Source organism: Arachis ipaensis, chromosome B03 (genome assembly GCF_000816755.2).
Source record: "Arachis ipaensis cultivar K30076 chromosome B03, Araip1.1, whole genome shotgun sequence".
Classification (NCBI taxonomy): domain Eukaryota; kingdom Viridiplantae; phylum Streptophyta; class Magnoliopsida; order Fabales; family Fabaceae; genus Arachis; species Arachis ipaensis.
Window position 1 is genome coordinate 107,957,132 of NC_029787.2, and position 12,463 is coordinate 107,969,594.

General features: G+C 35.0%; 1 long non-coding RNA gene across 1 annotated transcript in view; it reads right to left on the reverse strand.

The window, feature by feature from the left end:
• LOC110269783 overlaps positions 516-12,463 on the reverse strand; it is a 13,134-nt gene continuing 1,186 nt past the window's right edge. The window contains exons 2-3 of the long non-coding RNA XR_002358541.1: positions 10,431-10,434; positions 516-528 (exon numbers count right to left, since the gene is read on the reverse strand). This is a non-coding gene — a long non-coding RNA (uncharacterized LOC110269783). The remainder of the gene's footprint in view (positions 529-10,430; positions 10,435-12,463) is intronic.

The window sequence follows — 12,463 nt, forward strand, 5'->3', positions numbered from 1 at the left end:
TTGAATCTTAATTCCACTTAGTTAACCTTTACTAAAGCAAAGGAAAGTCAAGGGACAATTTGGTTTGATCTTCGAATCCTATTTATTTCCTAAGAAAAGATTGGAATTATTGAAGTTTAACTCAATTAGCAAGATAACAATTAACAATTATGCTGTTGAATTGGATAACTCCTGAGTTACTGATTTCTTAACCAAAACCAAAAAGAAAAGAGTAAATCTACTGGAATAAAAATGTCTTCAGATGGGAAGCAGTAATCATGTAAATAAAAGAAAGCAATCATGAATTGAAATACCTCAAATAACATTAATTAAGAAAATTATATGTAACATGGAAGAGTTCATAAATTAAATAAAAATAAAGAACCTGGGATTGAGAGTCACTCCTAAAACTAAGAGAAGTCCTAAATCCTAAGAGAGAGAGAGGAGAGAACCTCTCTCAAAACTAATCTAAATCATGAGAAGTGAATTATATGAGCCTCTTTATAAATGGATGCATTCTCCCACTTTATAGGCTCTAATCTGTATTTTCTGGGCCGCGAACTGGGTCAGAAATAGCCCAGAAATCGCTGGAGAAGAAATTTGTCACGCTGATTTTTCGTCATTGTAATGCGGCCGCATGGAGCACGCGGTCGCGTCATCTAGAGTCAGGGAAACTATGACATATTATATACCAAATTGAAGCCCCGGACGTTAGCTTTCCAATGCAATTAAATTGGTTAGATGAAGAACAAAGTTTTAGAAAGCATGACTAGAGAAGAGTAGAGTGGATTAACCCTAGACACTTGAGCGATTAGAGCGCATATACACTTCTAGTGAGGGTTCAATGCTTGATTCTATGTTTCTGGCTTTTATGAGTTGTCTTCTTACAAGTTTACTTGTCTCTTATTGTGTGATTTGAATTAGTGGACTCTGATTTATGTTTGTCTTGGAGAATTTGTTTATTTTTAACTAAGTAGGTAGAAGTATTTTTGCATTTAGTTGCATTCGTATAGATAGGTTTCATTTCACAAGTTTTACCATTCCTCTTCACTCCTTTATAGCTTCTCCTGAGCTTAGCATGAGGACATGCTAATGTTTAAGTGTGGGGAGATTTGATGCACCACTATTTCGTGGTACATTTTGTACTTAATTGAGTGGATTTTATCCATTATTCTCACACTTATGCATATAAATCGCATATTTTACATATTCCTTCCTAATTCTGTGCTATGATTGAAAACATGCTTCTTTGGCCTTAAATTGCTAATTTTAATTCTCTCTTATTACCATTCGATACCGTGACATGTGTGTTAAGTGTTTCCATGGTTTATAGGGCAGGAATAGCTTAGAGGATGGAAAGAAAGCATGCAAAATTGGAAGAAATACAAGAAATTGAAGGAATTGTTAAGCTGTCAACCCTGACCTCTTCGTACTTAATTGACCATAACTTGAGCTACAGAGGTCCAAATGAGGCGATTCCAGTTGCGTGGAAAGCTAACATTCGGGGCTTCGAAATGATATATAATTTGCCAGAGTTTCCATGCTGTTAGGCAATGCGCACGCGTGGATCACGCGTACGCGTGACCTTGCGAAAGTTCAATCGACGCGTATGCGTGGGCAACGCGTACGCGTGACAGAGCCACATGCTGGACGTATCAGAAATCACTGGAGGCAATTTCTGGACTGTTTTAGGCCCAGTTCCAAGCCCAAAAACACATAATAGAAGCTGCAGAGTGGGGAAATCAATCATTCATTCATTCACACAACTTTCATACACATAATTTTAGGTTTTAGATGTAGTTTTCTAGAGAGAGAGGCTCTCTCCTCTCTCTAGGTTTTAGGATTCTTAGGTTTAATCTAGTTTCTCTTCTACTTTTATTTGTCTTAGCTTTCTAGTTTATTTATTTACCTTATTGATTACTTTGTGTTGCTACTTTAGTTTATGAATTCTCATGTTAGATTTGATTCTCTATTTAATGCAATTTGAGGTATTTCATATTTATGATTGCTTTCTTCTATTTTTGCTATTGATGCTTACAATTGGTTGTTTAGATTTTATTGTCTCTTATTGCTTTTCTATACTTTTATATTGTGTCTTCCAAGTGTTTGATAAAATGCTTGGTTAGATTTTAGTGTAGATTTCTCTCCTTTTGGCTTTGGTTGAGTAATTAGAGACTCTTGAGTTATCAAATTCCTTTGATGATTGATAATTGAAAGTTGCTAGTTGATTTAAATCCCTCTAAAGCTAGTCTTTCCTTAGGAGTTAACTAGGACTTGAGGAATTAAATTGATTTATCCACTTGACTTTCTTTCATAGTTAGAGGTTAACTAAGTGGGAGCAATGGACAATTCTCATCACAATTGATAAGGATAAGTAGGATAGGACTTCTAGTTCTCATACCTTGCCAAGAGCTTTTCTTAGCTATTAGTTTACTTTCTTGCAATTTACTTTTCTTGTTCCTTATTCAAAACCCCAAAAAGATACTTTTCCATAACCAATAATAACTACACCTCCCTGCAATTCCTTGAGAGATGATCCGAGGTTTAAATACTTTGGTTTATATTTATTGGGTTTACTTTAGTGAGAAACAAATTTTTGTATGAAAGGATTCTTTATTGGTTTAGAAACTATACTAGCAACGAGAATTTATTGTGAATTCTTTACTAGCAAAAATCCGTTCATCACGTATGCATGCATACACGCACAAAAAATTTCAGTTCTGTAAAGCATGTCATGCGTACGCAGGACCCCAACTTTTTGCAACTTTTGCAGAATTCAGTTCTAAACCCCAATTTTTACAAAACTCGTAACTTTTGGTACACAATTCATTTTTCACCCATTCTTAAACTGTTTTGAAGATCTTTTAACTAGCTTTAATTCAAGATAGGTTTCACTCAATTTCATGCTCTGAATACTAAGTTATGGCCCATTGAAGTTGGTCAAAAATATGTTTTTACCAAATTTCACACAATGCTCATTTTGACCAATTTCCAAATCCAGTTCAATTTCAAACATTCCAAACCATTTATAAGCCTTCTCAACACTCAATTATCAATTTTCAACTATTCCAAGCCTATTCAACTCAATTCTAATTCATTTAGCACATTCTGTCAAACACTCCCATTGACAACAACAACACACAACACTTCTCAATTCATCCAAAACTCATTAATTTAATAATCAATTCACACATGGCAATCACCACTTACCGTGACTCACTAAATGTTTGTTTTTGATTCATTCTACCTAATTACATTGAAGTAATATTTTTAAGTTTCTACATGGCCAAAACTTGTGAACTATGCATATTTGAGGTTCCTTTTGACTATGCTTGCAAAGTTGGTGCATTTTGACCTATGTAACCACTCATTCACTCTATTTGTTCATAAAATGATTTTTTTGTATTACATTAGGCATCAATCTTACTCTTTTTCACATCAATCTTGCAATCTTAGTGGTTAAATACATTGATGTATGAATATGCCTCGTTTTCAACTTTTTCTTACTTGTTTCATCATCAAGTGCTATGGTTATGCTCTAATGACATGTTAAGTTTTCACTGCTGAATATGTGTGCTACACATATCTTAAATCAGTCATTTTTAGCATAATACATTGTTTGCGAAGTTGAACATGAACTTGTCTATTTTGCAACTTGTTGAAAACGTTTCCGAGTTAAGGACTATGTTTGCTATGCACGTAACCCTAATTTTTCTTTAATAACTAACTTCTCTTTTTCAGCTAAATCTTTTTCTTTCTCTAAGTGCATAGAAACAATGTTTTCTTACTTTTTTTTTGTTAAACAGGCAAGTTAACAAACTTTAATTGACTTTGATTGATGGGAGTGTGATTTCTGCTTGGTTTTGTTTTAAATATTACATACACTTCCAATCAATTCTATTTTCTCTATTGACTTCACAATTATGTTGTCATTTACCTTAGTTTCTTAATTCGTTCCTGCTTGTTATATCATTTTTCTTTGTGTGTCTTTAGAATGCATTTCATATGCCCGTTTTCTTTGTTCTTTTTCAATATGTCTGATAGAAAAGGAAAGGATAAGGCCACAAAGTTAGCTATAATAAAGAGAACCCAACATGCCGTTGAATAAGCAAATGAGGCTCAAACAGAAAAAACCATCAGTAGGAGAGATAAAGAGAATCAGAGTTTACCTCCTACTAATGAGTTCAAGTTCTCTAACCTATACTCAGAGCTAAAGTTCCTAGACTTTTGGAAGCATAATATGCACATTGAGCAGAAGCTGCAAATCCCCAATGAGTGGAACCAATATACTGAGGATCGAATTTCTCAACGGGAATGGGTATTCTTAGACCAAAAATTGGTGGCTGTGAATGCATCGTGGGTCTGTGAGTTCTATGCCAATTACTACACGGGGTCCCTCAATACAGTTCACCTGAGGGGCAAGAAGATCTTAGTTACTAAGGAGTTAATCAAGAGAATCCTCCACTTTCTGCCTAAGACAATTGACAAGGATGCTTAAGAAGAGGCAGAAAGTGAGAGAAAAATGTTGAACTTCAACTGGGATAAAGTGATGGACATCATTGCGAAGCCTGGGAGTCAGTAGATATATGGATCTAACAAATGAGCTCCCAAGGCTATTTCAGTTCACACCCTGACAGTGGAAGCTAGGATATGGCAGCAGATCCTGTCCAATTACATAATGCCGAACACCCATGAGACAAAGATTACTGCAGACATGACAATCTTGATCTGGTGAGTCTTGGAGGGTAAATAGTTGTACCTTCCAAGGCTCATCAGAAAGCATATGGGTCGAGCTTACTGCATTGGCAACCTGGCCTTCTCATGTTTGATCACCCAGTTAGCTATGAAGGCTGAGGTTGTCTGGCTGACCACTGATGAGAGACCGACAGTCACTGGGAGCAAGAAAGTGATACCACATTGCGACTGGTACAGATTTCAGCCGACCGCCAGACGCAGAGGCCTTCGTCAGCCAGCATCCATAGGGGATGTAGGTCCCTCAGCATCAGCAGCACCAGTATCACCACCATCATCATTAGAGCCAATCTACTATCTAGTCCACTGGCTTCTCGAGGAGATAGCTCGCTTCAAGCGGCACTCCAAGCGACACTACGAGAGCATTAAGCGCCAGAACCGGGAGTGGGATGTGATGATTAAAGAGTTGGCACCCCATCTGAGCATAACGGGGAGGAGGAGCAAGATCCACCAGCTGAAGGTGGAGATGACGATGACTCCTTCCATTCCATGTGAGCACCAAGGACGGTACTTGATTTTAAGTGTGGGGAGGTCGTCCAACCGTATTGGCAAATTTCGGTGATATTTATTCTATTTCAAACACTTCAGTTTTAGTTTTTATTATGATTTTTAGATATTTTGTTGTCATTTTGATATTTTGGATACATTTTAGTTTACTACACTTCTATTAGTTCGGTTTGTACATTCACACACACACACACATTCACACACACACACAATTACACATACACACACACACACACACACACACACACATATATATAGAATAAACTTAGTCAGATAATAAAATTTTCAAGACAATTTCTTTTTATATAGGACATTGGCATCCCAATTGATTTGAGTTAATTTTTTTTATTGAACTTGCTTGAACTATATTGTGGAACATAGTTTTAGAGCTAGAACACAATCTTGTAAGTTTTGAGATTTAATGTGTGGTTATATCATATTAACCACTATCTTTATTCTTGTGTGTTATTCTCTTTCTATGATTGTAATCTTTGACTTGTTTGGTTCTTTATGTTCATTATTCTGTGTATGAATGTATTTATATAATTGAGGCTGTTATTTCATTAAGCTCACTTACCCATATAACCTCACCTTCTTATCTACTTTTGTCAGCCAATTTTGAACCTTATTAATCTCGCTTTGTTCTCAATTTAGCACATCACTAACTTTAAGTGAAAAATAATAAATGTCCTTCATTTGGATCTTTGATTAGCTTAGACTAGTGAGAGTATATATCATCTAAGTGTGGGAGAGTTTGGTAACATCGGTAGAAAATAAAAGTGTATTTTGGGTATTCATTGGCAATTTTGGAAATTGGATACATATTCATGCATTAAATACTTAAACTATATGCATTTATTTTTTGAAAAAAAATTGTGTATATATTATGTTTCAAATGAAAAGAAAAGAAAAAAATAAAATAAAAAAAGAAAAAGAAAACAATAAAAAGGGACAAAGGTTACCCAAAAGAAAAGTATGAAAAATAAATACATATGTGATGTGAATTGAAAAGAATGCATGAGTGTGTGAAAAGTGAATAATGGGAAATTAGGTTGTATTATAGTTGAATAAGTTGTTGTAGGTTAGGTGGATGTTTAAGCTAATGAAAGGTTCAAATTTGAAGTCCACTTGACGATATACATCCTTGCCTTGACCTTAACCCTATTACAAGTCTACAACCTTGAAAAGTCTTCACGATACTTCCATGCATACATTAAATATTTGTTGATTGTTAGAAGAAGAACAAATCTTAGAAAACAAGATTAGAAGAGAATTGAGTGAATCAACCCTATACACTTGAGCGATTAGAGAGCATACACATCCAGTAAGGGGTTCGATTGCTCAATTCTATGTTTTCACATTTTATCATTTATTATCTTGCAAGTTAGTATATCTTTTAGAACTCAAATTAATTCATGGGACTACATTGTTTGCTATATTAATTTAGCCCTCTATGTTTGTATATTTTCTTGAAAATTGATTTATTTTGACCAAGTAGATATAAATAGATACAAGTAGATAGATAGATAGAAATAGATAGAATAGACATATATAGTTTACTTTTAATAAGTGCGACATCCCTTGATCTTATCTTTCTTAATGCTTAGCATGAGGACATGCTTTTGTTTAAGTGTGAAAATTTTATAAATCCATATTTTACGATTATTTTTTGCTTGAAAATAGTGAATTTTATCAACTTACCTTGCATTCATTCCTTGAAATTGCATGTTTTTGTCAATATCTTCATAATTGTGCTTAATTGTGGAAAACATGCTTTTTATACTTAGAATTACCAATTTTAATTCACTTTTCTCCCATTCGATGCCTTGATATGTTTGTTTGAGTGATTTAAGATTTAGAAGGCAATAATGGCTTGAAGAAATGGAGGAAAAGCATGCAAAAGTGGAAGAATCATGAAGAAATAAAGTTTTGGAAATCTGCCCTGTTGTGCGTACGCATGGCAGATGCGTATGCATGGAATATTGGAGGTTTCATGGTTGCGCGTATGCATAGGTCATGTGTACGCATCATTCGCGATTCACGCGTACGCATGGTAGATGCATACGCATGATCCCAATCATTTGATTCACTTAAGAACACGTGGGTCATGATTTCAGGCTAATTTTGGGCCCAATCCAATTCATTTCTGAAGCATTGGAAGCATGGACCAAGGGAGGATCAAGCAAGTAGTGTAGAAGTAGTGTTAGAATAGTTTTAGTTTAATTTTTTTATCATGTTTTTAGGTTAGAATTCTAGAGAGAGAATCTCCCTGTTCTCTCTATAATTTAGGATTTCAGATTAGTTTACCTCTTAGTTTTAGGTTTTAATTCTTATTTTAATTTAGTTTTCTTTACTTTTCCTTGTTCTGTTGTCTTAATTCCCTTAGTTCTTCTTGTTAGTTCCTTTATTTTAGTTAATTTTAGTTATGAACTCTCTTGTTGAATTCTATTTTTTCTTTAATGCAATTTTATGTTCTGATGTTTATTGATACTTGCTTTAGTTGTTATTATTGCTTTCTTGAATTTGGTAGATATAGATTTTATTAATTATTGCAAATTACCATATTTTTATTTTATGTCTTCCAAGTATTTGATAAAATACCTCTTTTAATCATAGAGTAGAATTTTATACTCTTGGCTTGGGATTGAGGACTTAGGTAACCTTGAGTCATTGATGTCCAATATTGATTGGTGATTTAAAATTGTTAGTTGATTTGGTTTTCACTAACGCCAGTCTTTCACTAAGCTAATTAGTGAGTTGGCTAGGATTTGTGGATTGAGATCAATTATGCCTATTTGACTTTTCTCAATGTATAGAGGTTGACTAAGTGGGATTAACTCTTCATAATTGCCATGTTCGTGTTCAATGACTAGGATAGGAAACCTTAACTTTCAACCCTTGCCAAGAGGTCCTTTAGCATTTATATTCCTTGTTTGCACTTTAATTTCTTGTCAATTATTTTTTGTCTATTGCTATCACAACTCATTTTTCCCTCATAGCCAATGATATACACAACTCACTACAATTCTTTGGGAGAACGACCCGCGATTTAAAACTCCTGGTTTTATTGATTTGTATTGTGACATATCTTTTTAAACTTAGATAGGGCTATTTGTCGGTTTAGGACTATAATTGCAACAAAATTCGAGTTTTATAACTTGTAAAATTCTAAACCAGTATCTATCCATCATCACTTACCTTGTCTTACACAATCTTAGGTTGAGACTCCATTAGAACTCAAGGTTGAACCTCCCCTGAACATAAAAAATTCGAAATTTTCTTAATACTCAAATCAAAAATGCAAAATTGAAGAGGATAGAAAATTAGGCAAGAAATTCAAAGTTTCTTACCACAATATTTAAATAGAATTTAAGAGAATTCTGATATGAACGCGTGGCCACGAACGGCTCATCAATCGGAGCTACGATTTGAAAGTTATGAGGATTTTTGTCACGAGGTGGATAGTGTTTTTGGTTCTCTCTTTCACTCTTAGGGCAAGGAGCTTCACTTTGATGAAGGAGAAAAGGGTTGAGTTGCTGAAGTGTGGTGTTTGAGAGAGAGTTTAATGCCTTGGGTTTGGGCCTTGGGTCTAACATGGACCCGTTTGATATTTTTGGCTCGTTTGACCCAACTTTAGACCAAAACCTTTAACATAAGTGTTTTAATTTGTATCCTAATTATTTTTACTTCCCCAAAATATAAATTATAATTTCTTAATCTTCTTCACTCATAACTAATTTATTAGTTATAATTTAACCGGATTTTTTTACATCCTACCCACCTAATTAAGAATTTTCCCTTAAAATTTAATTACCTGTAAAAAGTTACGGATAGTCCGCCCTCATATCAGATTCAAGCTCCCACGTATGCTCCTCTAACATCATCAATTCTAACCGGAGCCACTTGAAATGTTAGATCTTCCTTCAGCTGAACTGATTCAAGCTCTATCACATGAGTTGCATCAGAAGTGTACTTCTAAAGCTGTGAAATGTGTAATACATCGCGCAGGTTCGAAAAGATGTGGCAGTAAAGCGATCTGATACGCCACCGGCCCATTCCTCTTCAGAATTTGAAACGGACCAATGTAATGGGAACTCAGCTTCTTCATCTTTATCACTCTACCCACCCCCAGAGTCTAAGTAACCTTCAAGAACACGTGGTCACCCTCTTCAAACTCTAAAGACTTCCGCCTTTGATCAGCATAGCTTTTTTTATGACTCTGAGCGGTAAGAATTCTGGCTCAGATCCTCTTAATCTATTCAGCCGTCTCGCATGGTAAATGTTGTTGTATGTAAATTCCACTAGTGGAATATAGCGATCCCAACTCATTGGTTGGTCTAGCACACAAGCTCTCAACATATCTTCTAGAGTTTGTATTGTTCTCTCCGATTGACCATGGGTTTGAGGATGACGTGCTTAGGCACAATTGAGTCCCGAACGCCTTCTGGAAAGCTCCCTAAAACCTTGAAGTGAATCGGGGATCTCTATCCGACACTATGCTCATAGGCACACTAGGCAACTTTACAATCTCCTTAATGTATAACCTCGCCAATTCCTCCAAAGAATAAGTCATACAGATAGGCAAGAAATGAATAGACTTCGTCAGTCGATCAACAATCATCCATACCGCATCAAGTCCTACTCTAGTCCTCGGTAAACCTGACATAAAGTCCATGGTGATACATTCCCACTTCCATTGTGGAATTTCAAGAGGTTGCAACGTCCGAGATGACCTTTGGTGTTCAATCTTCACCTTCTAACATGTCAAACACATAGATACGTGTTCCGCTACATCATTTTTCATTCCGGGCCACCAGAATATCGCCTTCAAGTCATGATGCATTTTGGTTATTCAAGGATGAATCGAGAACCTGCTCTTATGAGCTTCTGTTAACACTTTCTGTCTCAGATCTCCCACATTTGGCACACAGATTCTTTCCTTGTGTCTCCAAACTCTTTCTGGGTAACCTCTCCTTGCTTCTTCTGTCCAATGACTTGTAGCATCTTCTTAACTCCTGGTCATCCTACTGACCTTTCTAAATCTCACCCTTGAAGTTGCTAGATTATGCAGTTGATTCAAGCATACACTCCCAGCCACCTCTCTAACACCCAAATTCAAATTCACAAACCTACTAAACAACTATTCTTCTTTAATCATCATCCAAGCGATACTTAGATATTTTTGGCTCAACGCATCTGCCACCACATTAGCCTTCCCCGTGTGATAACTCAGCTCGAAGTATAATCTTTCAGCAACTCCATCCACCTCTTTGACACATATTAAGTTTATTCTAATCAAAGAGGTATTTCAAATTCTTATGAACAGAGAAGACTTAGAATTTTACTCCAAACAGGTAGTGTCTCCACACCTTCAACACAAATACAACCGTAGTAAGTTCCAGGTCGTGAGTCAGATAATTTACTTTGTGCGCCCTCAACTGTCGTGAAGCATAAGTCACAACATTCCGGTATTACATTAGCACACACCTTAAACCCTTTAACGAAGTATCACAATAAACCTCAAATGGCTCATGGGGTTCAAGCAACACAAGTATAGGTGCTGTAGTCATCCTCTCCTTCAGAGTTTCGAAAATTTCCTCACAGTCTAACGTCTATACAAACGGTGCATCCTTATGAGTTAGCTTGGTCATAAGCAATGTAATTTATGAGAATCCTTTAATGAACCTCTGATAATAAACAGCTAATCCCAAGAAACTCCTCACTTTTGTCATAGACATAGACCATCCCCCATTCTATCACTGCCTCAATCTTAGTAGGATCTACAGCTATTCCATTTTGGCTCAGCACATGCCCCAAGAACGTCACCTCTTCCTTTCAGAATTCACACTTGGAAAGCTTTGCATAAAGCTTCCTTTCCTTCAGAATCTATAATACTGTTCGCAAGTGCTCTGCGTGCTCTTCAACAGTCGTAGAGTATATCAGAATATCATCAATGAATACCACGATAAACTTATCTAAGAAAGGACGGAACACTCTGTTCATATAATCCATAAACACAACAGGGGCATTTGTCAACCCAAAAGACATCACAGTGTACTTGTAATGACCATAACAATTTCTGAAAGTAATCTTAGGGATATCCTCCTCTTTCACCCTTATCTAGCAGTAACAAGACCTCAAGTCAATTTTTGAGAAATCTCCAGTTCCTTGCAACTGATCCATCTGGTCATCAATTCTCGACAAAGGATATTTGTTTTTAACCGTCACCATATTTAATTGTCTGTAGTCCACACATAAGCGCATGCTACCATCCTTCTTCTTCACCAACAAAATCGGTGCTCCCCACGGAGAAACACTTGGACGGATAAAATTCTTATCCATTAGCTCTTCCACCTGAACCTTAAGTTCCTTCGATAAGGCGTAATCGAGATTGGTACTTCTCCTGACATCAGTTCTGTAAGAGCCAAAACTTTTGAAAAGTCCTATTTTGAATTAATCACAAATATATATTTATTTATAGTCTTAATTTCAGAACTTATTTTATTGAAAATAATTAAAGACAATTTTGATTAATTGGATTTGAAATAAATGAAGGTTTTTATCCAAACTCTATAATTATAGATTATATTTCTATTTATAATTTAAAGTTTTAGAAATTCAAAAAAATATTGATATTTGGCTATTTAAATTAGAATTTTATCTAATTTTATAATTATTGAATTATTTCCTATATTCAAATTATAAAGTTGGTAGTTGTGAAATAATAAGGATTTTATATGACTTGAATTAGATAAGTAATATTCTAAATATTAATATTGCTATTTTGGGAAAATAAAAGATTTAATTATATTATTTTCAATTATTGGATTTGAATATTTTATTGAAAATAATTTGTAGAATTGATGAGCAAATGGTATTTTCTATATACAATTAGTGTTGGATTTAGTTGGGTTTCAATTACTATGTTTTGTTAATAAAGAAAATTAATTATATTGTATTACATTTTCAATTAGAGTATTTAAGTGAAAACCAAATAGTAATTTGATACAATAAATAATATTTTAGAATAATTTTAAGGATTCAATTAGTTTTAAATTAAACCCCAAAAATTTCCAATTCCATACACAAATCCTAACCCTAACTATTACCAAATTGAACCATAACCCCCCAAACATAAACAGCAGCCGTAGCCCCCTTTTTGTCCAACAAAATACATGCACACACCCATCATAAAAAAATAAAGAAAGAAAGAAAAATAAAGGGA